General features: G+C 42.5%; 1 pseudogene; it reads right to left on the reverse strand.

The window, feature by feature from the left end:
* Nucleotides 1-402: 402 nt before the first annotated feature.
* Nucleotides 403-21,438, reverse strand: LOC120057750 (annotated as a pseudogene).
* Nucleotides 21,439-22,647: the final 1,209 nt, after the last annotated feature.

The following is a 22,647-nucleotide window of genomic DNA, read 5'->3' on the forward strand; positions in this document are numbered from 1 at the left end:
TACCTACCACCATGGAAAAATCTATTAATTTCATATTCTACCCTTCCTGGAGTGAGTCGGATTTGAAACCCGTTGGCCACAAGCCTGGGCCAGCACAAGCCCGTTGGCCACTCCACTCATCTCAGGACTTCCCTTCTCTATGTTCCAGAGAGCCTGAGTACACTCAGCCACCCACTAGGAAACTAGAAAAATACAAGAACATATTAATCAAGGATACCAAATCTGTACCTGATACCAAATGGGACATTGTAGTACTTGTTTCAATGAATCTCACAGTAATCCAAAAAGGAATTATGTAATTATAAAAAACTACACAGTTTTATTTATAAGTATATCAGATAAATAGCAAACTGTAAAATTAAGTGTAACTAGATACATAAGGGGTGCTACATAATGACCAGATTATAGAATGCGCCATGAAATCGCTCTGAATTTATGAGCTGAGAACAAGATCGTGTCAATGTTCCCCTTTTTTCTGTCAGGTGAGAAATTGGAGTGATATGTCACCCATCTGTTAACAGTATAGGGTTCTGCAGGATCGCTGCGGGAAGTATATTATTCTGCAGAAGTCTCCTAAACAGCAAGGCCTCCTCCACCCGAAACAGATTTAACAACATGAGCTTTCTACCAAATAAAACGACCCAGGCGCTTTGAGAGGCCAAGCCGTTTACAAGCCTGAGGCCCTGAAGTCTTGGGACGCTCTGGGACGAAAGGCGATTAAGCCGCTGCCTGAGAGCAACCACACTGAACGGGCAGGGGTTGTGAGGGCTTGGGCCCGGGGCTTCTCTTCTTCTGGAGTTGGGAGGAGAAGAGCTGGTCCAGGACCGGCTGGTTAGAGGGCAGGTTCTTGTGTTTCTAGCCCTGGGGCCAACTCAGCGGGGAGCCCAGACTGAGCCCCCTCTCGGGCTCTCTCACACCTCGATCTGAGGCCAGCTTGGTCTGGAGGTCATAGCGTTCCAGGTGTTTCTTTGCCTTATCGTCATACCTGCAAGGACCAGAAACCCTTTAGCCAATTAAGAAATGGTATATTATCATCTCCTGAAAGAAAGGAAAAACAAGTACTAGCTGAAACATTGTCTTGTTTTTTTGCAGCAGCAGGGGTCAAAACGAATGTTTCTGAGGCAGCCCTCATCAGCGTTTGGAGAACTATAGACATCCACCCATATTTATAGCGGACGTCACATTGTAGTACTGCTTTTTTCACAATCATTATTTATATACATTTTCTACTTTTTTCCCACAAAATAAAAAGACACAAAGAAAACTGCACATTTCTCACACGAAGCAACCTAACACGAGTTCTTCATTAAGGCCTCTAGGGCTCTCTGTTTTGTAAGACATGAATGTAATACGCCTCTCTCTGTAACAGTCATTTTTATCTATTACCTCCCCTCTTATGTGGCTGTACAACTTGGAACGTCCTGGAACGTCAGTTTGCACACGTCTGACCGCATTAAAGTGTCCGGCTACAGGGGACTTCTCGTCACCAGTTCTGATGTTGCACTTGTGCTCTGTAATACAAACGTTCAATTCACTCTTAGACTTTCCAACATAATAATAGCCACATGAGCACTTGACAGTAAATGGACCACACATTTTGTTTTCATTCCCGTATGAGGGTGAAGAAAGAAATCACCATTGGTCATTGCATTACAGTTCACACAATTATGACATCGCAGTTCACACAATTATGACATAGAAAATTGCCTGGGGGGAGGGTATACAGAAAAAGTTGAAGGGGTATATATTAATCTGCTCTTACCAGACTGTCCCTTAGGTTTCTAGCACGTTTAAAAGCGAATCGAGGGATAGTCTGAAAAGCCCGACAGAGGGGTCCGTAGAGAGAACATGCCAATGCTATTTAATGGAAGATTTAACAGCCAGAGACATAGGGGAATAAGTACTAGGGCTGTCCCCGACAAAAAAAAAATCTTGGTCCACCAAAAGTCTGTTCTTTCGACTAATACCTAGGTGTCTGGTTTGATTGTAAACTCTCCTTCCAGACTCATAATAAGCATCTCCAATCCAAAATTAAATCTAGAATCGGCTTCCTATTTCACAAACAAAGCCTCCTTCACTCACGCTGCCAAACATACCCTCGTAAAACTGACCATCCTACCGATCCTCGACTTCGGCGATGTCATTTACAAAATAGCCTCCAACACTCTACTCAGCAAACTGGATGCAGTCTATCACAGTGCCATCCGTTTTGTCACCAAAGCCCCATATACCACCCACCACTGCGACCTGTATGCTCTCGTCGGCTGGCCCTCGCTACATATTTGTCGCCAGACCCACTGGCTCCAGGTCTTCTATAATTGTTTGCTAGGTAAAGCTCCGCTTTATCTCAGCTCACTGGTCACCATAACACCCGACCGTAGCACGCGCTCCAGCAGGTATATCTCACTGGTCATCCCCAAAGCCAACAACTCCTTCGGCCACCTTAAATTCCAGTTCTCTGCTGCCAATGACTGGAACGAATTGCAAAAATTGCTGAAGTTGGAGACTCATATCTCCCTCACTAACTTTAAGCGTCAGCTATCTGAGCAGCTTACCGATCGCTGCAGCTGTACACAGCCCATCTGTAAATAGCCCATCCAACTACCTACCTCATCCCCATATTGTTTTTATTTACAGTATTTTGTTGCTCTTTTGCACACCAGTATTTCTACTTGCACATATCTGCACATCTATCACTCCAGTGTTAATTTGCTAAATTGTAATTACTTCGCTACTATGGCCTATTTTTGCCTTACCTCCTTACTCCATTTACACACATTGTATATAGATTTTTCTATTGTGTTATTGACTGTACTTTTGTTTATCCCACGTGTAACTCTATTGTTGTTAATTGTCGCACTGCTTTGCTTTATCTTGGCCAGGTCGCAGTTGTAAACTGGCCTACCTGGTTAAATAAAGGTGAAATAAATTAATTAATAATAATAATCGTTTGGTCAAAATACACTGCTCAAAAAAATAAAGGGAACACTTAAACAACACAATGTAACTCCAAGTCAATCACACTTCTGTGAAATCAAACTGTCCAATTAGGAAGCAACACTGATTGACAATAAATTTCACATGCTGTTGTGCAAATGGAATAGACAAAAGGTGGAAATTATAGGCAATTAGCAAGACACCCCCAAAAAAGGAGTGATTCTGCAGGTGGTGACCACAGACAACTTCTCAGTTCCTATGCTTCCTGGCTGATGTTTTGGTCACTTTTGAATGCTGGCGGTGCTCTCACTCTAGTGGTAGCATGAGACGGAGTCTACAACCCACACAAGTGGCTCAGGTAGTGCAGTTCATCCAGGATGGCACATCAATGCGAGCTGTGGCAAAAAGGTTTGCTGTGTCTGTCAGCGTAGTGTCCAGAGCATGGAGGCGCTACCAGGAGACAGGCCAGTACATCAGGAGACGTGGAGGAGGCCGTAGGAGGGCAACAACCCAGCTGCAGGACCGCTACCTCCGCCTTTGTGCCAGGAGGTGCACTGCCAGAGCCCTGCAAAAATAAACAAATAAATAAATAAATAAATAAATAAAAATAGACTATAAAGCCAACAAATAAAAACATTGCAGCCTTCAGGTAGAAAATATCCTGATAAAAATAAATATCCTATAAATCACATTGGCTAAACATGGCCTGTCTGTAACAAACTTGAAACACTGTATCAACTATTAACTTGGGTCTGACCTGAAGCTCCTTGCAACATTGTATAAAATATTCTGGGCCCTCAGTTTCCTGCGCCAGTGAGCTCGGGATAGACTGTAACGAGGGCGCTGAGAGTTGGGAAGCAAGTTCAGGGAGTGAGTGTTTTAATTTAAAAAACAGAACATAATACAAAACAAGAAACACTAACAGCACACAGACAAGAAACCTAGAGAGTTCTCATCTATATTATTCGTAGCAGTCTATTTACCACCAAAACCCGATACTGGCACTGAGACCGCACTCAACCAACTCTATAAAGGCCATAAGCAAACAAGAAAATGCTCATCCAGAAGCTGCGATCCTAGTGGCCGGGGACTTTAACGCAGGCAAATTTAAATCCGTTTTACCTAATTTCTACCAACACGTCACATCTGCAACCAGAGGAAGAAAAAAAAAACTCTAGAACACCTTTACTCCACACACAGATGCATACAAAGCTCTTCTCCGCCCTCCATTTGGCAAATCTGACCATAATTCTATCCTCCTGGTTCCTGCTTACAAGCAAAAACTAAAACAGGAAGTACCAGTGACTCGCTCAATATGGAACTGGTCAGATGACGCGGATGCTGCAGGACTGTTTTGCTTGCACAGACTGGAATGTGTTCCCGGGATTCATCCAATGGCGTTGAGGAGTATACCACCTCAGTCATCAGCTTCATCAATAAGTGCATTGACAACACTTTCCCCACAGTAAACGTACGCACATATCCCAACCAGAAGCCATGGATTACAGGCAACATCCGCATCGAGATAAAGGCTAGAGATGCCGCTTTCAAGGAGCGGGACACTAATCTGGTCGCTTATAAGAAATCCCTCAGACGAACCAACAAACAAGCAAAGCATCAATACAGGACTAAGATTGAATCCTACTACACCGGCTTTGACGCTCGTCGGCTGTGGCAGGGCTTGAAAACTATTACGGACTACAAAAGGAAACCCAGACGCGAGCTGCCCACTGACGCGAGCCTACCAGAAGAGCTAAATGCCTTTTTATCCAGACGGATTACAAGGACGTGTACTCAAAGCATGCGCGGACCAACTGGCAAGTGTCTTCACTGACATTTTCAACTTCTCGCTGACCGAGTCTGTAATACCTACATGTTTCAAGCAGACCACCATAGTCCCTGTGCCCAAGAAAGCGAAGGTAACCTGCCTAAATGATTACCGCCCCATGAAGTGCTTTGAAAGGCTGGTCATGGCTCACATCAACAGCATCCTCCCGGATACCCTACACCCACTTCAATTCGCATACTGCCCCAACAGATCCACAGATGACGCAATCTCAATCGCACTCCACACTGCCTTTTCCCATCTGGACAAAAGGAACACCTATGTGAGAATGCTGTTCATTGACTACAGCTCAGAGTTCAACACCATAGTGCCCACGAAGCTCATCACTAAGCTAAGGACCCTGGGACTAAACACCTCCCTCTGCAACTTGATCCTGGACATCCTGACGGGCCGCCCCCAGGTGCTAAGGGTAGGCAACAACACGTCTGCCATGCTGATCCTCAACACTGGGCCCCCTCTGGGGTGTGTACTTAGTCCTCTCCTGTACTCCCTGTACACCCACGACTGTGTGGCCAAACGACTCCAACACCATCATTAAGGTTGCTGACGACACAAGTGGTAGGCCTGATCACCGACAACGATGAGACCGCCAATAGGGAGGAGGTCAGAGACCTGGCAGTGTGGTGCTAGGACAACAACCTCTCCCTCAATGTGAGCAAGACAAAGGAGCTGATCGTGGACTACAGGAACAGGCCCCCATTAACAGCGACGGGACTGTTGTGGAGCGGGTTGAGAGTTTCAAATTCCTTGGTGTCCACATCACCAATGAACTATCATGGTCCAAACACACCAAGACAGTCGAAGAGGGCACGACAACACATTTTCCCCCTCAGGAGATAGAAAAGATTTGGCATGGGTCCCCAGATCCTCAGTTCTACAGCTGCACCATCGAGAGCATCCTGACCGGTTGCATCACTGCCTGGTATGGAGGGTAGTGCGTACGGCCCAGTACATCACTGGGCCAAGCTTCCTGCCATCCAGGACCTACACTACCGTTCAAAAGTTTGGGGTCACTTAGAAATGTCCTTGTTTTTGAAAGAAAAGCACAATTTTGTCCATTTAAAATAACATAACATTTATCAAATACAGTGTAGACATTGTTAATACATTTCTAAAAAACAGTTTTTACTTTGTCATTATGGGGTATTGTGTGGAGATGGATTAAATTGTTTGTTTTCTCATCGATTTTGGAATAAGCCTGTAACGTAACAAAATGTGGAAAAAGTCTCGAGTTCTGAATACTTTCCGAATGCACTGTAAAGTTACTGCATGATTGTAGCGGGTTTACTAATACGTTACTTCTATTAGCTACTTTGACTATAACGTTACTTTAGCTAATATGGTGACAACAATGTAGGCCGTGTGTAGCAGTTATTGTTTGGCTTGGAAAGGTTTTTTCGCCTGGTCACATACAGCTGGTGTGTTGTGCATTAAAGTCCACAAACAAAGGGAAAAGATAAGGAGAGCGCGGATGTGACAAGGAATACAACGTGGCTGTTATGAATGTGAACTGTGTTACCGTGTGACCAGGGGTGTATTCATTTTGCCGGTTCTGTTGAAAAACATTTAAGTGAAAGCAATAGAAACTCTCGTTTTCAACTGTTGGACTAATGATTACAGCCTAGATCAGGTAGATGCAGGCAAGGCGGTATTGAATGTGTCGCTGTCTGTCCACAATGTTCTCTCGACCTGTGCACCTACGTTGTAATCTTTCGTTCATAGAATAGGTTGTAGCAACCTCATGATGGGTACAGGGAAAATTAGAGTATCGTGTAGTAGCCTAAACCTATCAATGTTACATTGAACTGGGTGAATGGAATATGAACGACAGTCATCCAATATGCTGTAATAGAAATAAGGTCATGCTCATTAAAAAATAAAATTGTCCTCCCTCATCTTAAAACGGCACAGACCGCCACTGATTGAATTTAGTCTTCAAGATCAAATCAAACTTTATTTGTCACGTTCCGAATACAACAAGTGTAGTAGACCTTATCGTGAAGCGCTTACTTACAAGTCCTTAAGCAACAGTGCAGTTCAAGAAAGCGTTAAGAAAATATTTACCAAATCAACTAAAACAAAAACACAAAATAACAATAACGAGGCTATATACAGAGGGTACCGGTACCGAGTCTATGTGGGGGGGTACAGGTTTGTCGAGGTAATTTGTACATGTAGGTAGGGATAAAGTGACTATGCATAGATAAAACAGCGAGTAGCAGCAGTGTACAAAACAAATGGAGGGGAGGGGGGGCTCAATGGAAATAGTCCGGTGGCCATTTGATTAATTGTTCAGCAGTCTTATGGCTTGAGGGTAGAAGCTGTTAAGGAGCCTTTTGGTCCTACTGTAAACTTGGTGCCCCAGTACCGCTTGCCGTGCGGTAGCAGAGAAAACAGTCTATGACTTGGGTGACTAACCCCACCTAGTATATACACTACCGTTCAAAAGTTTGGGGACACTTAGAAATGTCCTTGTTTTTGAAAAATCTAATTTTTTGTGTGCATTAAAATAACAGAAATACAGTGTAGACATTGTTAATCTTGTAAATTACTATTGTAGCTGGAAACGGCTGATTTTTAATGGAATATCTACATAGGAGTACAGAAGCCCATTATCAGCAACCATCACTCCTGTGTTCTAATGGCACGTTGTGTTAGCTAATCCAAGTTTATCATTTTGAAAGGCTAATTGATCATGTGCCTGTGCAGACAGTGTTGAAATATACTTTTTATGAAAATGTGCAAGACTTGAAGGTGCCAACAAATTTTATAGTCTTTATAACAATGTTTCACTGATATACAAAAAATCTGCTCCCTCGATGGACATCAATCAAATTCACGTTTTTCGGCTTTCTGCCCACCACCTAGAATGTTGAGGCATTCCATAATGGAAGCCTCAGAAGAATCTGCAGAATTTTCTGGCAAAATAAAAACCACCAACGACGAACTCTACAGGAAGACCAAAAGCCAGAGCATCACATACCAAATCAAGATAAGAAGAATGCGTTCGCTTGGCCATGTTTTCCGGATGGAGCAGGATAGCATCCCAAAAATTGCCCTAAGGTGGACCACCGGGGAAAAGAGAACCTGGAAGACCTAAAACTACCTGGCGCAGAACTGTGATGGACGAGCTGTCCAAGATGAACCTCTCGTGGGGGCGAGGCACAACACGTGGCCAAGGACAGAGAGTGGTGGAAGGAACTCATTGTAGCCTTATGTCCCATAGGGGAAGAAGGAGTAAGTAAGTATAATGTAGATTGTCAATCAATTAAGCCCAAAAGGTTGTAACACTACAATAACATAATATTGCTGCTTATGCCTCTGGACCTTTCATCAGAGGGCAATGAGACGAAATCCCAGGTGTGCAACTGCTGCTATGTCCTAGAGGTACGGTAAACTAAATTACACTCATAAAAAGCCTGCTTTGGTGTAAGGGGGTAAAGGCAATTGAATCTGCTAACTTGCACTCCCATACGCTTCCGTGTAAATGAGTATTTTGGATTATGCACGGCATCCACACATGCAACTGACCTGTGTTACTAGAGTTCACGTGAGAGCGATAACGATTCCTAGAAGTGGCGTCGAAAAGGAGCCAAATATTTGCCTCGTCTTATTTCACGTTTAAGACAGCGGTAACACAAGGTGGGATTCTAAACAGATGTCTTTTTCCATACACTCGTCCATACCTTACATAAGTTCCACACGTAGGCTAACGCTGAGACACATTTTCCGTCCTTTCAATTTCTTTAAATTGGTATGCAGTAATTCACGATAATTGGGTGGAGTGCTTTTAGTAGAGGGTAATGATGTTATTCCGTGATGCTGGTTGAGTTGTTCAGTCTCAGTGGATGTAGATCAGAAGACAATGCCATTTATGATTTGTTTTACTGGCGTGTGGATGTGCATCTGGATGTTGTTAGAAAATAAAGGAAAGGGAGATACCTAGTAAGTTGTACAACTGAATGCATTCAACTGAAATGTGTCTTCCACATTTAACCCAACCCCTCTGAATCAGAGAGGTGCGGGGGGCTGACTTAATCGACATCCACGTCTTCGGCGCCCGGGGAACTGTGGGTTAACTGACTTGCTCAGGGGCAGAAGAACAGATTTTTACCTTGTCAGCTCTGGGATTCGATTTTTTCGAAAGTCCCTAATGGCAGTACGACGTGCATTGCTTATCTTTGATATGGGGCGGCAGGTAGCCTAGTGGTTAGAGCGTTGGACTAGTAACCGAAAGGTTGCAAGATTAAATCCCTGAGCTGACAAGGTAAAAATCTGTCGTTCTGCCCCTGAACAAGGCAGTTAACCCACTGTTCCTAGGCAGTCATTGAAAATAAGAATTTGTTGTTAACTGACTTGCCTAGTTAAATAAAAGGTAAAAAAATCTCTATATATATATATATATATATATATGTCCGATTTAAAACAATTCTTCACTATTAGAGAAGCACAAAGGTGAGTGACCTCTCTCGTGCTGAATCATGAGTCACGCAGACCCTATTACAGTGTGCTGTACTATACAGATACCACTGAAAAGCATGGCCTCTCAGCTGTGGAAAGGCAATTAAAGCAGGCTCACAAAATGTAAGGTTTGTGTGACTTCCTAAAGTTTCACATTTTCTTATAAAATGTTCCATTGCATTTTCTGAATTTTATTCATATCAGTTTCGTTCTCCTACATCTTATTTTTATTAGTCGAAACCGCAACAAAGCGAAATACTCGAACATGTTCATAATTTATATACTGAACAAAAATATAAATGCAACATGTAAAGTGTTGGTCCCATGTTTCATGAGCTGAAATAAAAGATCCCAAACACAGCAAATGCTTATTTTTCTCATATGTTGTGCACAAATTTGTTTACATCCCTGTTAGTGAGCATTTCTCCTTTGCCAATCCATCCACCTGACAGGTGTGGCATATCAAGAAGCTGATTAAACAGCATGATCATTACACAGGTGTACCTTGTACTGGTGGCAATAAAAGGAGACTCTAAAATGTGCAGTTTTGTCACACAATCCAATGCCACAGAGGGTGCAATTGGCAAGCTAACTGCAGGAATGTCCACGAGCTGTTGCCAGATAATGGAATGTTCATTTCTCTACCATAAGCCGCCTCCAACATCATTTTAAAGAATTTGTCAGTACGTTTAACCTCACAAACACAGACGATGTGTAACCACACCTGTCCAGGACCTCCACATCCAGCTTCTTCACCTGCGGGATCGTCTGAGACCAGCCACCCGGACAGCTGATGACACTGAGGAGTATTTCTGTCTTTAATAAAGCCCTTTTGTGGGGAAAACCCATTCTGATTGGCTGGGCCTGACTACCAAGTGGGTGGGCCTACGGCTGGGCCTTGCCCAGTCATGTGAGATCCATAGATTAGGGCCTAATGAATTTATTTCAAATCGTTGAAATTGTTGCATTTATATATTTGTTCAGTATAATTCAAGAAATGTGGCCCATCTTATGCACTTGCTGATTTTCCTTACAACATCTTGATTACGAACAAGTCGCACCAGACGGGCAAGACAAAGGAGAGGGTTAGTGTGTGTCCACATACAGAATATTAAATTTATTAACCGTCTGACCAGCAAAATACCTTTGAGCGCTCAAGATGCATGGCATACTTTGGAAAAATGAGATATTTCATGCAGAATACCTGTTTTACAGTGGAAAATATTGACCATGTAACCTAGTAATCAGATGCAGTCTGGAAAATATAAACATAGCTCATATTAATAATTCTGTCTGGGTAGCAACATGAATAAGCCAAGCAGAATTTCCAGGGCCATATTTTACACATGCAAGTGACAGGTCAATCTTTCTTTTTTTTGCCTTGCTAATAATAACAAATGGAAACTGCTTCGAAGGTAAAGTCTGGAAACTCACTTCTTTCGGTCCTCCTCCCCCAGGTTTTTCCATCTCTCCTGCACGGCAGAGGTGATGTCCTGGAGGCTTGCTGCGGGCTTCTCCTGGAGAACCTCTGCCCCGGGTCTCCCTCTCAAACAGGCAGCGGAGGACAGAGGGATCCTCATGGTACGGCTACTGATCAGGTTGTAGGCCTTCAGTGACGCACGTTTCTCTGTTATAGCGTTGGACACCTTTTTGCCAGGGCTGCTCTGATCCTTGGCCTCGACCAGGCCCAGGTCACTGCTGCATCCGGTGGGCAGGTGGACCTTGACGGACTGCAGTGGCACTCCTGTGGAGGGGTCTGTTAGAGCTGTGCCTCGGCTCCAACTCACTGCTGATAACTGCTCAACGTCTTTGTCAGGATCTTGGTCATGGCTGTTGAGCCTCTCCAGGCCTTTGGCTGGGCCTGGATTTGTTATCTCGCTGCAGGTCAAAGCAATTTCATCTTCCAATAGTGGAAAAGTCAAAGTCCCCTGGGATTTGGTTGACTATCCAGTCTTCAGAGGAAGAGGAGGAGCTAGTGTTTACTGTCTGGTCACCAGCCACTACCCTGGATGGAGAGCCATCACTGCAGCCAAATGGCACTTTGGCCACAGTGACACTGTGCTCCATAAGACTGTCCTCTACGTCAGCGTTTCCCCTACAGTTGCCTAGTGATAATGGGCAACTGTAGGCATCTTCTCCAGTGACTGGTGGAGCCTCAGCAGGAGACACCGAACCAGGGCCATACAAGGAAACCAACAGCGTCTCCAATGCTGCCAGCACAGCCTCCTAACAGTCACAGTCTCTGTGAGAAATAACATAACACACTAATGCCCATGCTGTTCACTTTCCCTTCTTTACAGGCAGTGGCTGTGCACCCAGGTAACTGCACATTTAATTAATGTGGTTAATTACAGCACTGGTCAGCTCCTCCTATTTCCAATGGTGTTGGCTAAGGAACTGATTGGCAACTTAGTGTTTACTGTCAGCGCTTTCTATTTTTATCACAGAAAATCAATCAAGTTCTTTTGAGGAGATAAATTAGATAGTTGGACAAAGGGCAAAGGGACAGTAACGTTAGCTAGCCAAAGTAAGTAAATGGATTCCTTGCTGTACCGTAGAAGCTACATGTAGGGAAATCATAAATTTGCTAACTGGATCTTGCATTGCATATTTGCAGCTGAATCGGTCAGAAAGCTGAAAAGGATAAATTGACTGGTAACTGGTTCTGCAGCTACTGTCCGTTTTTATAAATGTTTTGAACATCCTCAATCATATGTAGTTTCCCCTAAGTTTTGTATTCTTTCAACCAAATCTCATAGAATGATAGTGGTATTGTGGAACATGAATCTGTCCGCAAGGAAATTTAGAAAAAAAAGAGAAAACGTTGTTCTGGTGCAGAATCTGGGTCTTCTTGGGGGTCAGGTTGACGTCTACAGTGGATGCGGGAACAGTGATGTTGAGCATCATAGTGGGATAACGGCTGCGGGCAGAGAGTCTGCCGGGTACTGAGCCCCGATGGTCAAGCAGAGAGAACGTATCAGAACTGCAGCGGTGATACTATGGGCAATGCTTCACAGTGACAGTGTTGTAGCATTTACATAACAAAGTGACTTTATCAATGACAGAGAGAGCTACGTTTGGGATAACAGACAGGCCTATGTGAGGACAAAGTGATACTTGAGAGGACCACAATGGAAATAAGCCTTCATTGCTGTCTTCAGCTGGAGCGGCTTTACATATGTATTTTTCATCTTCAGGTAAATAAAACACTGGGTGTGCTTCTGAAAAAAAAAAAATATATAATTATAAATGTGGTCTATGACTTCCTTGGACGACTTGTGTGAATGTAGGTTAAATGAAGAGTGAATGTAACATGTGAATACTCACTGTACAACTAAGAGAACAAATAACCACATCTAAAATACTTTGTCCAAGCAATTTGAGAAGCTATTGTTTATAGAACACCTCTATCATATTGGCTGCCTATTTTCTTTACCAAAACCACAACAAAACATCTGAAACACGTGTACATTTCATGAACACAAAAAGCATGTTTTTAACTTCATGATATTTTTCTGGTGGACAGGTCGATCATTCAAAGATAGATGTTTTGTTGGGGTTACTGGAGCTTGCTAAAGAGCAATCCATACCAGGTTTGGGAAATAATCTATCACAATCTGTTAAAATAAATAAAATCAACATAATAACTGGGGAACAATTTCAGTGCAAAACTAAATTATATTTTCTATATTTGTATTTCGGTCCCACTTCATACCAAGTGCCTCTGCCTATTAACATGTATAGTACATAGGCAGGTAGAATATTATGTAGACATTTTTACATAGCTACTGTAGTTACAAACATGCTTTTTGTATAATTTGTAACAATATGTAGCTATCTACACTGTACTTACAAGGCATCTATCATTTAAACACCATGTAAAAATACAGAATGCTAAAGGGATAGTTCACCCAAATTTCTAAATTACTTATTTGTTTCCTTCTATGGACAAGGAGAGACAATTCTCCATGCTTTCATTGTTTACCTAGGCACTGCACTGTCACCAACCGCTTACAATAATGTTTTCTTACCAAAAACGAGACACCCAATATTAACATGTTTAAAATTTCACGGCCAAACCATGTTAACTTCAAACCAAGTTATTGAACAATACAACCTCATGAACTTTGAGATTTTAAAAAGTCCACTATCAAATCGATTCATGTCGGATCCTCAAGGGTTTTAAATCTTAAAGGATTCACATCGTTTTTTCCCCCCAGCACAAACACATCACACGCTGTAGACACTTTGAAAAAGTTTGAACAACCAATGACATCTAAATGCTGTTGCCTTCTAAACTCGAATAAAATTGTTTATGTTGGCGGCATGCGATAGACAAGTGTTGGCGAAAAGAGAAACTGCTCCAAATTACTTCATTAGCAGATCTCTCACTGCATGACTCGGTCAAAACAATTCTAAATTAACAAGCTTCGCAGTTGACGAGCATCAGGGTCATACAACTGGAGTTTTAAACTCTCTAATTACTGCCATTGAGACCTTGATAATAGCTGTGTACATTACATATACTTTGCCATTACAACATTTGTCAATTACTGTGATACAGTTGATCCTGCCTGCTGACTGCCTGGCTATGAATGAGCCCTATTATTCCATTCTGAGTTGTGTAGAGGCATCTGGGCCTCATTGGCAGCAGTGTTCACTGCCACAGGACCCTGCTCTGGTAATTAGAAAAGCAGCACAGAAAAACTGACCAAGCGAAGTCTCTTAAACTCTCGATTTGTCCACTCAATCAAGGAGTGATTACGAGTACGGACTTTTTTCCCCAATAATATTTTTTATACAAAATTTGTTAAACAATTCTATCTTGCCTAAAGTGATAAAATACTTGAGAAAGATAATAGGCACCAGAAGAAAAGGAAAATAATAAAACAAACCAAGTGAGAACTCTGAGGTTTGTGAAATCTGCAAGATAATCTACCTAAATCTGCAAAACAGAGGTCCAAGGATTGACACAAAGTCCTAAGATTGATGCAAACGTTTCTCAGGTGACATGAGCAATAGGCCGGGGCTGTGTTCCCCAGTCTGTCTGCACACGTCTTCACGTGTCACACCCATGAGCCCGGAACTGGAACACATCTTGGCTTGGCGTCCTACCTGATGAGTGATCATCTTTTCCTGGCTAATGACTGATTATTCAAGCAGATCTCTCACCGCATAAATGAAGAGGGTGGGACATTCTAAGAATTGTTGAGAGAAAAGTACAATAAATTGGTACACAAAAACATTTCCTTATCTGGCAAATGATGTTCATGAGCCAGACCTATGGCTAATATTATATAACAGGCAAGAGAGGAACAAATTGCAAAGCAATCACTGTGGCTGGGCTATATATAGTGCTGTACCACAAAACAAAACACTATCCTCACACATGGAAAAAGTAGTTCCAGGGACACATAGCTTTGTTTTAGATTGGCACACTGATCATTTTAATGAGCAATACAAAACTTCTCATAACTTTTAAAACACATAGTAAACGGAAAGCCAGTTCATTGATGCAACACTGTTTGAGGTTTTGCGGGTACATGTGGTTTCCTCTCGTTCAGCTCATTATCTACTCATTAGGTCAGGTTATGAGAGCACCAATGGCACCTTTGCTCAAAAGGGCATGGTTGTGGGTTGTCACGTTGCCAAAATAAGTGTAACATTTTGTTCCACAAGGGGCATGGCTCCTACATCAACTTGCCAGAGTTGTGTGTGGAATCTTTGAACTGGATTCCGTGATCGCTAAGCTTCGGCCAGAGAAGGGGGAGGCAATAAGTGTTCTTTCATTGCTACAGGGAGTAGAGGACAAAGGCCAAAGGTCCTTGTCATAACTGGGCTCCAGAGTCCTGCTGCAAAATAACAACAAAGGAAATGGGGGAAAAGGGACTTGCGCTCCATATCTGTCAGGCCACATTAGCCAGGAGATGCACGGCAGGTAGCAACCACACAACGCCTACCGTGACCAAGCAGAAACTTAACGCTCCACAGCCAACTCAATTACCAGCAGCAAAGCAAATCTCTCTCACACAGAAGGAGAAAAGGGCATGGACATTGCTGCCCAACAGCCAGCCAACATCACATACTGGCTTGAAATCAAGAGCTCTTGATGCAGCCATTTTACAAGCTTGCTGTCTAGTATTTCTCTTGGGTTTTTCACTTGCAGTCAGTCACACAGACAGTGGTGGACCTGTTTGTTTTGCAGCTCAACCACTACCTTCCAGAGAAAGGTTCATGCAGACTGTGGAACACACCCAGGGTATGGGGAGAGGGTCTCTGGGACCCCTGGTGTTGACCAAGACTGGAGGGCAGTGGGAGGACGAGTGGCTGGGTGCCAGTGCAGCCGTGCTATGGCTCTCTATGAACCTAGGCCATCCACATGCACCACGGGCCACAAATTAGACACACCCTATCTTTAATGGTGCCCAGTTTTGCATCACTCATTGTACTCCTGGTTAGGAGAAAATGACAATCTCAGGCCACTTATTGTAAAGTAAAGCAATGTGACATGTACTTTTGGGAGGTATGGAAGTCTGAATTGAATCAGTAAAATAGCAATTGGTGTCATTGAGCACTGCAGGAAAGGACAGAACTGCAAGAGCAGCAATATTTAAGTCAAGCTTCGTGTGGACACCTCCAAGAACAGCTGCCATCAATGTAATTGTCTGCATCTGCATCATTTCCAATCGCTATAAAAAAAATGTATGTCAATATATATTTTCCTTTATTATTTTACCTTAACCCTACTACCCCTCCCCTAACTGGAGTAAACTAATGGACATCTGGACCTAGGCTTCTACTTCCAGCTTATACATACTATATACACTTTATAGATACAGTATATTTTACAATTGTGTTTGTATTTAGTATCATCCTTCAGCTACCCTCAACCTCTCCCATCTATCTCTGAAGACCATCCAGTTTTGATTTCTATTTGCCATATATATTTAAACTGTACTGTTTCACAAAAGTTCTGGACCTCTATACATTTTACAGACACAGTATATTTTAAAATTAGTTATGTTCTTTCTAGTTCCACCCTTCAGCTCCACTCAACCCCTCCCATAGGGACCATCCAGGGACCATCCAGTTTTGATTTCTATTTGACATATGTTTTTCAACTGTGCTGTGATGTTTCACAAAAGTTCTGAACCTTTCTATTCTCATAGTTTATTTTTAAATCACCCAGTAGTGCTATTTGCAGAGTTAGCTCCAGATAAGTGTTGCAATTCTTCAGCCATTCCTGAACCTGCGACCAAAAACAAGCTACATATGGACAGTATCAAAACAAATTATCTAATGTTTGTCTTTTCGCAGCAAAATCTGCAAAAAAACACAAATCTTTGCGTTTCACTTATTTAGCATTTTTACATGACATTTTTGCAGTATAAGAGTGATGTTTTATCTCTGATGACTGGTTTGGATGGACCAGGGCCATGACGGAGTGATGCTGGTGTTTGACTGACCTCTGGTTGTTCTTGTTGATGGTGGACTGAAAAGCAGGTGGGCCACAGCGTTGGGCCACAGCGTAGCAATGAGAGCAATCCTGTGATCGGACACCTTGGCCTTCTGCCACACCACCACCTGCAACAACACGCAGCAGCTTATTTTCAGTCCGCCTAAAAAAAGACCACCTGCCGGATCTCGCATTCAAAACAGCAGACCCCGATGACCAATCAAAGCCTCTTCTCTAGCACTTCCCTTACCTGTGTGGATCGCTCGGAGAGAGGTTCAACAATAGCCCTATTCGCACGGGACTTGAATTACTATAGAACGTAGGTTATGTAATTATTACCCCCAGTATGTCTGTTTTTTCCAAAGGACGATTCGGACGGGATTAGTTTTACCAAACTGCCCCCTGTAATTCTTTTTCCCCCATTATGACGGAAGCCTGGAGGCTGTTCTAGGCGTGAGGATATTTCAACTTGTCTAAGGATAGCCTAATAATGGCTTTCAGTTGGAAGAATGTCAAAATAATATCAATAAGAACCATGTATGGTATGGTGTAACTAACTGTATGCAGACATTTAATTAACTGGCCATTTTGGAATTTATCAATTCATTGGCACAATATCCTCCGTTTAATCTTTAAAAAGAGTAAAAAGTTGATGAGACAAAACAGATCATTCATCTATAGAGTACGTGCATAGCATTATATTTTAAGCATCCATTTGTTCCCATGTTCTAACCCAAACTGCAAGCAGCACCTGCTAAACACAGTAATACCCCTAAGTATTATCAGAGGACCTTGGAGTCTGCATGCCAAAAAACAGAAGGTTATTCTGGCTGGAATTATCCCTCTCCCGTCATGTGAAAATGATTGACATGGCATATTCGCACGGATGTGGTGTTTTGTGCTGTGCACATAATTACATTACCCGACCTCCCCCAGTAAAACTAATCCCGTCCGAATAGGGCTTGTGTGTCATCTGTTCTAAAAAGGCCTAAACCAGACCAGAGGGGTTTGGGGATGACTAGAGAACAAGCTACTGTGCGCTGATGCCTATGTCAGGTCACAAACTGTGAGAGCAGTTCCACAGAATAAACGGACAGTACTTCACACCATTCCCAAATCAGCATGTTGTCTGAACATATTATTCAACCCACTGGATCAATGTACACTACATAATGAAAGCAGATACACAGTGACCACAAGGTTACACAATCTTCCTCATCTCTGTGCAACCTCCACCGAGGCTTGGAATCCTCTACTTTTCCTTCATGTCCGATATATGTGAGAGAAAATTAGTCCAAGACTAAAAGAGAACATATTTTCACACCCACGGGTGGGCTTGTCGTTGACGTGTCCACCAGCGAATATATCTCCTGGGTGTTGATTTCTGAAAGTATGCTGTCCGCAGCAGCACACGTCTCCGCTATGAAATATGCAATTTGGTGACTGTAAACAGATCACACCCGTAAACAGCACTTGGAGAAGCCATGAAACCCAACACAGGCCGAAGTGCAAAGTTCGGGATACAGATATGCCTCCCAAGTGCTGATGCCATGAAATGGGGGCACGCTCCTCCCTTGATGATGTCAGAGTGATTTCAATGAAAAGTATACAGTGGTGTTATACCTCTGACCCCTTCCCTTAATGTTTTATTCCAAGTGGCCACTGACTGAAACTGAATCTGGGGTTAAGTCTGCAGCCCAGTGTTCTACAGCTTTCTCTGCCGGTCTTCCTTTCTTCCATAACTCAGCTCCAAAGGCATCCACAGTTCACTAAATATGACTACGGGAGGGAGTGGGTTCAGGTCATGGGAAATTGCGCATCTTTTCACTGGCACCACAAAATAATCTCTGTAGTCTGGACAGCGTGCCCGGCAAGATCTGAATGGATTCCTGCACAGCATAAACATGTCAAATTCCCACACAAATTTGGTATACTAATTGGTGTGCTATTAAGTGAGAACCTGTGTAAAAAGAACTTGAATTCTCAAGATACTGCAGTGACAGCATAAGCAATGTGTTAGTCGTTTTTTTTTTTACGATAATTCCTTATTTCTCTGCAATACTTTATTGTCTCCCATTTAATCTCCTGGAAAGTTGTGATAAATGGTGGAAAAACTCCATCTTTACATAGATGCCATATCTAATAAGACTTTACTTTGTCAAGTAGAAACTTAGGCTAAATCACACATTTTCCACAAAATCAATCTCATTCACAAAATAAACCCAACTGTGCTCAAAATATGGACATTTTGGGTGAAAAGAAGATAAATGTCCATGAAATTGTGGAGGAAGGCTTTTTGACATAGATGTGATGTGTTGTGTTAAATACACTGGAACTACTCCAATGCCAAACTTTTGAAAGACATGGGCCATTGATGAAGCTCTAACTAATAGCTGAGAGCAGTGACAGTGTTCGAGAGAATGAAAGAGACGTATGACTAAAGAAAAAAGGTTTGCTTCACGTTTAAACCCTATCAATGACAACACTAAAGTATCAAATCATTGATGGCATTAATGATGCTTAAGCAGTGATTAATGGAGTTGGTATGCGGGGATTGGGTTTCACCCAATGGAAATGCAGACAGATGAGGACACCTTGTGGTAGGAAGTGTTATTGTGTGCAAAAAGATAAAATAAACAGTGAGAACGAAGTTGTACCTTACTGCGAGTGAGGGTGAGTCTCAGCTCTGGTTTTACAGTGGCATACACCATGAGAAGGTCCTGCACCTTCTTCTGCTCCTCCTTGCACTTTTTCATGTTGGGGTAATACTGCCTCCTCACTGGGAGATTCTTAAAAAAAGCTTCAGTGCACAGACTGTGGTACCTGAAAAGACATCAAAGCCCATGTCTACCTTTAAAATGTTTCTCTGTGACGTATACATAATAAATACCGTCGGAAACTGACTCCATTTCAGTAAAAAGGAAATGCCAAACCTTGCCCTAGGTGAGGGCTTCTGGGAAATGACCCTGCCCGTGAGGTCAAGCGTGTACTAGGTGCCGGCGTCGTCCTCGGCAGTCTTTGTCGTGACAGCTACCTGGTGGGAGAGCACGGGGCAAATCTATCACAGCTGCTTATTACCACTTTCGACTTTTTCAAGCAGAATTTAGTGTAAAAGAGAGCTGCTTCTGACCTCTGCCACGGCGCATATGGAGCCCTGGGCCTTTCCTCTGAAGCCATATGTCTCCAGGCACTCCAGGCCATCGTGGCTGCAGATTTTACAGGTGTAGTATTTCACAGCCATCACAGCAGTATCAGCAGCTTTTATGCCTGAGCCATTGTCTATGATTTCTATTCGATCCAGACCATAATTCTCCTAAGACACATGAAATACATAAAATAGAGAATGTTCAGTATTGTCCCTTCAAAGAGCCTTGAAAGCAGATTTGATTTTTTTGTGTCATATTAACACTTAAAGTTCTTAAAGCCTCTTTTGTGGATTGATCTGATTATTATATACACTGCGTGTACAAAACATTAAGAACACCTGCTCTTTCCATGACAGACTGACCAGGTGAATGCTATAATCCCTTATTGATGTCACTTGTTAAATCCACTTCAGTGTAGATGAAGGGGAGGAGATAGGTTAAAGAAGGATTTTTAAGCCTTGAGACAATTGAGGCATGGGTTGAGTATGTGTGGGTGTTCCTATTAGGAAGGTGTTCCTAATGTTTGCTGTACTCAGTGTATGTTAGTGTCCACCCCAGCTCCGTTTACAATTCAATGAGGTGTAAGTACAAGAATTTATAAATTGTGCTTCAAATAAATTGGGCTCCCCAGTGGCACAGCGGTCTAAGGCACTGCATCTCAGTGCTAGTAGCATCACTACAGACCCTTGTTCGATCCCGGGCTGTATCACAACCAGCCGTGATCGGGAGTCCCATAGGGCGACGCACAATTGGCCAAGCACTGTGCGGGTTAGTGGAGGGGTAGGCCGTCATTGTAAAATAAGAATTTGTTCTTAACTGGACTTGCCTAGTTAAATGAAGGTGAAATAAATACAAAATAAAAAAACATTTGCTTCCTTCCATACAGGCAGGTTTATGCGCTAGAGATACTTGGAGGTCGTTTGATATTGATCATGTGGTGTTCAGTTCCGGAAAAATGTTTTCCTCTTGATAAGTGGATTTGCTTTCCTCTTGGCAATATAGGAGAAGAGTTAGAAATATTAGTCCAATCAAAAAGCTTCACTGTGTCCTCAGAGGCTGGCTGTGCTGCCTGAAAGGATTACCGCTGACAGCTCATTAAGAAATGGCTCTGAAGTGGGCAAAGAGTGCAATCATGAGAGAAGTATTCCCCCATGCCAAGAAAAACAAATTCACAGAGAGCAGGTGAGCCGAGCCCACTCGAAATGGGAAAATATCTGAGGAATTCAGATGACATGACCATATGAGTACACTATAACCATTTCTGACAGTATTGGGAGTTGGAGAGGGTGTGTGTATAGTTACATACATTTTATCAGGACATGTTTAACAGGATACCTTTAAGTAGGCCTAATTCCAACCAGGGAAAACAAGTAAAATAGCTATGTGCTTTACAATGTGACAATTTCAACATGCCATGAGTGATTTGCATGTGCTTCACTGGCCACACACATTTTTTTTACCAGTTTCATGTCGATTCTCAAGGCACCAGCATCCAAGGAATTCACCAGCAATTCCTTCTCCACGTTTACCAAAGAGGTGATGACCTCACAGCAGGACAGAATGCGCACAGTTTCTGCAGGCAGCTGTTTCATGATTAGCTACTGTTTATGGACACCTGCAATATGGAGAAAGAAAACATTGATGTGACATTGCTGTGCAATGAGCTGTCATTCACAACTGGAGGTTCTAGTCTGGGAGGTTCTAGTCTGGAGTGCCCGGTTAAATTGTGGTTGAGGGCATTTTTAAAAACTCTAAATTGTTAAATGAGTGAGAAATAGATGTCATTGTTGCAATAGTTTGTGAGTGGGCAACATATACTATCATCTTAAATTGACATGTTTAATTATTTTGCCATATTAAAGTATATTGTGCTAATTTACCTAATGTGGACAGTTTGTGTTACTACCTTACACAAGCTCATCCTTTTTATCTCAGATTGGTGGTTTTAGTATAAATGTTTATAGTCATTAAGATGACTTAAGACTGATTGCTTCAAACAGTTCAATATCTTTGGTTTTGTACGTCACACGCGCTGGGATGTGTAGGATTTAGAACGCAGTTAATAAAATTGCCAGGAAATGGCACAGAATATTGGTGGTGGGGTCTCTATAAAAGTCGCTGGCCACACACCAATAGATGTATTTGACAGTCAATCTTTCACTTAAGTTATCCAACAGAAAAAGTGTTTTGTTCCCTTTTCCATGGTGGCAGCCACCCGAAATCAGCATCGCAAAATATAGACATAAGCCTTCTACAAGTCATGAGTGACGTGCATGTGCTTCTCTGGCCACACTAAACGGTGAAAAAGCAATCATCTATAGGTAATTTTTACGATGTATAGATTATTCCAAGTTTCCGTGTGGCCTTTGAATAGTGTTAGTTTAAACAGCGCTACACCCCAAACGTTTTACCCTCTATTCTACTGAATTCAGCGTGATATCCATGGAAGTTATTAACAAAAAAGTGTTGCGTTTAAACTTACAGCGTTGGCGACCCACTTGAATCAAAATGTAACTAGCTGTTCGATACAAATTGTCCTCTAACCAGTGACGTCAAATCAAATTGTATTTGTCACTTGTGCCGAATACAATTGTAGACTACCGTGAAATGCTTAATTACGAGCCCTTTCCCAATAATGCAGTTAAAAAGTACGATCAAATAGATATAAAATAACACAAAATACCTATATACAAGGGGTACGAGGTAGTTGGGGTGATTGATTGCGGTAATACACATTATTCCCAGATTCCATGTGTTTTTTCAGCTGTGTTAACTTCCCACACCGCCAACATCGCTTGTTT

The sequence above is a fragment of the Salvelinus namaycush genome, chromosome 13, assembly GCF_016432855.1.
Source record: "Salvelinus namaycush isolate Seneca chromosome 13, SaNama_1.0, whole genome shotgun sequence".
In the NCBI taxonomy this organism is placed as follows: domain Eukaryota; kingdom Metazoa; phylum Chordata; class Actinopteri; order Salmoniformes; family Salmonidae; genus Salvelinus; species Salvelinus namaycush.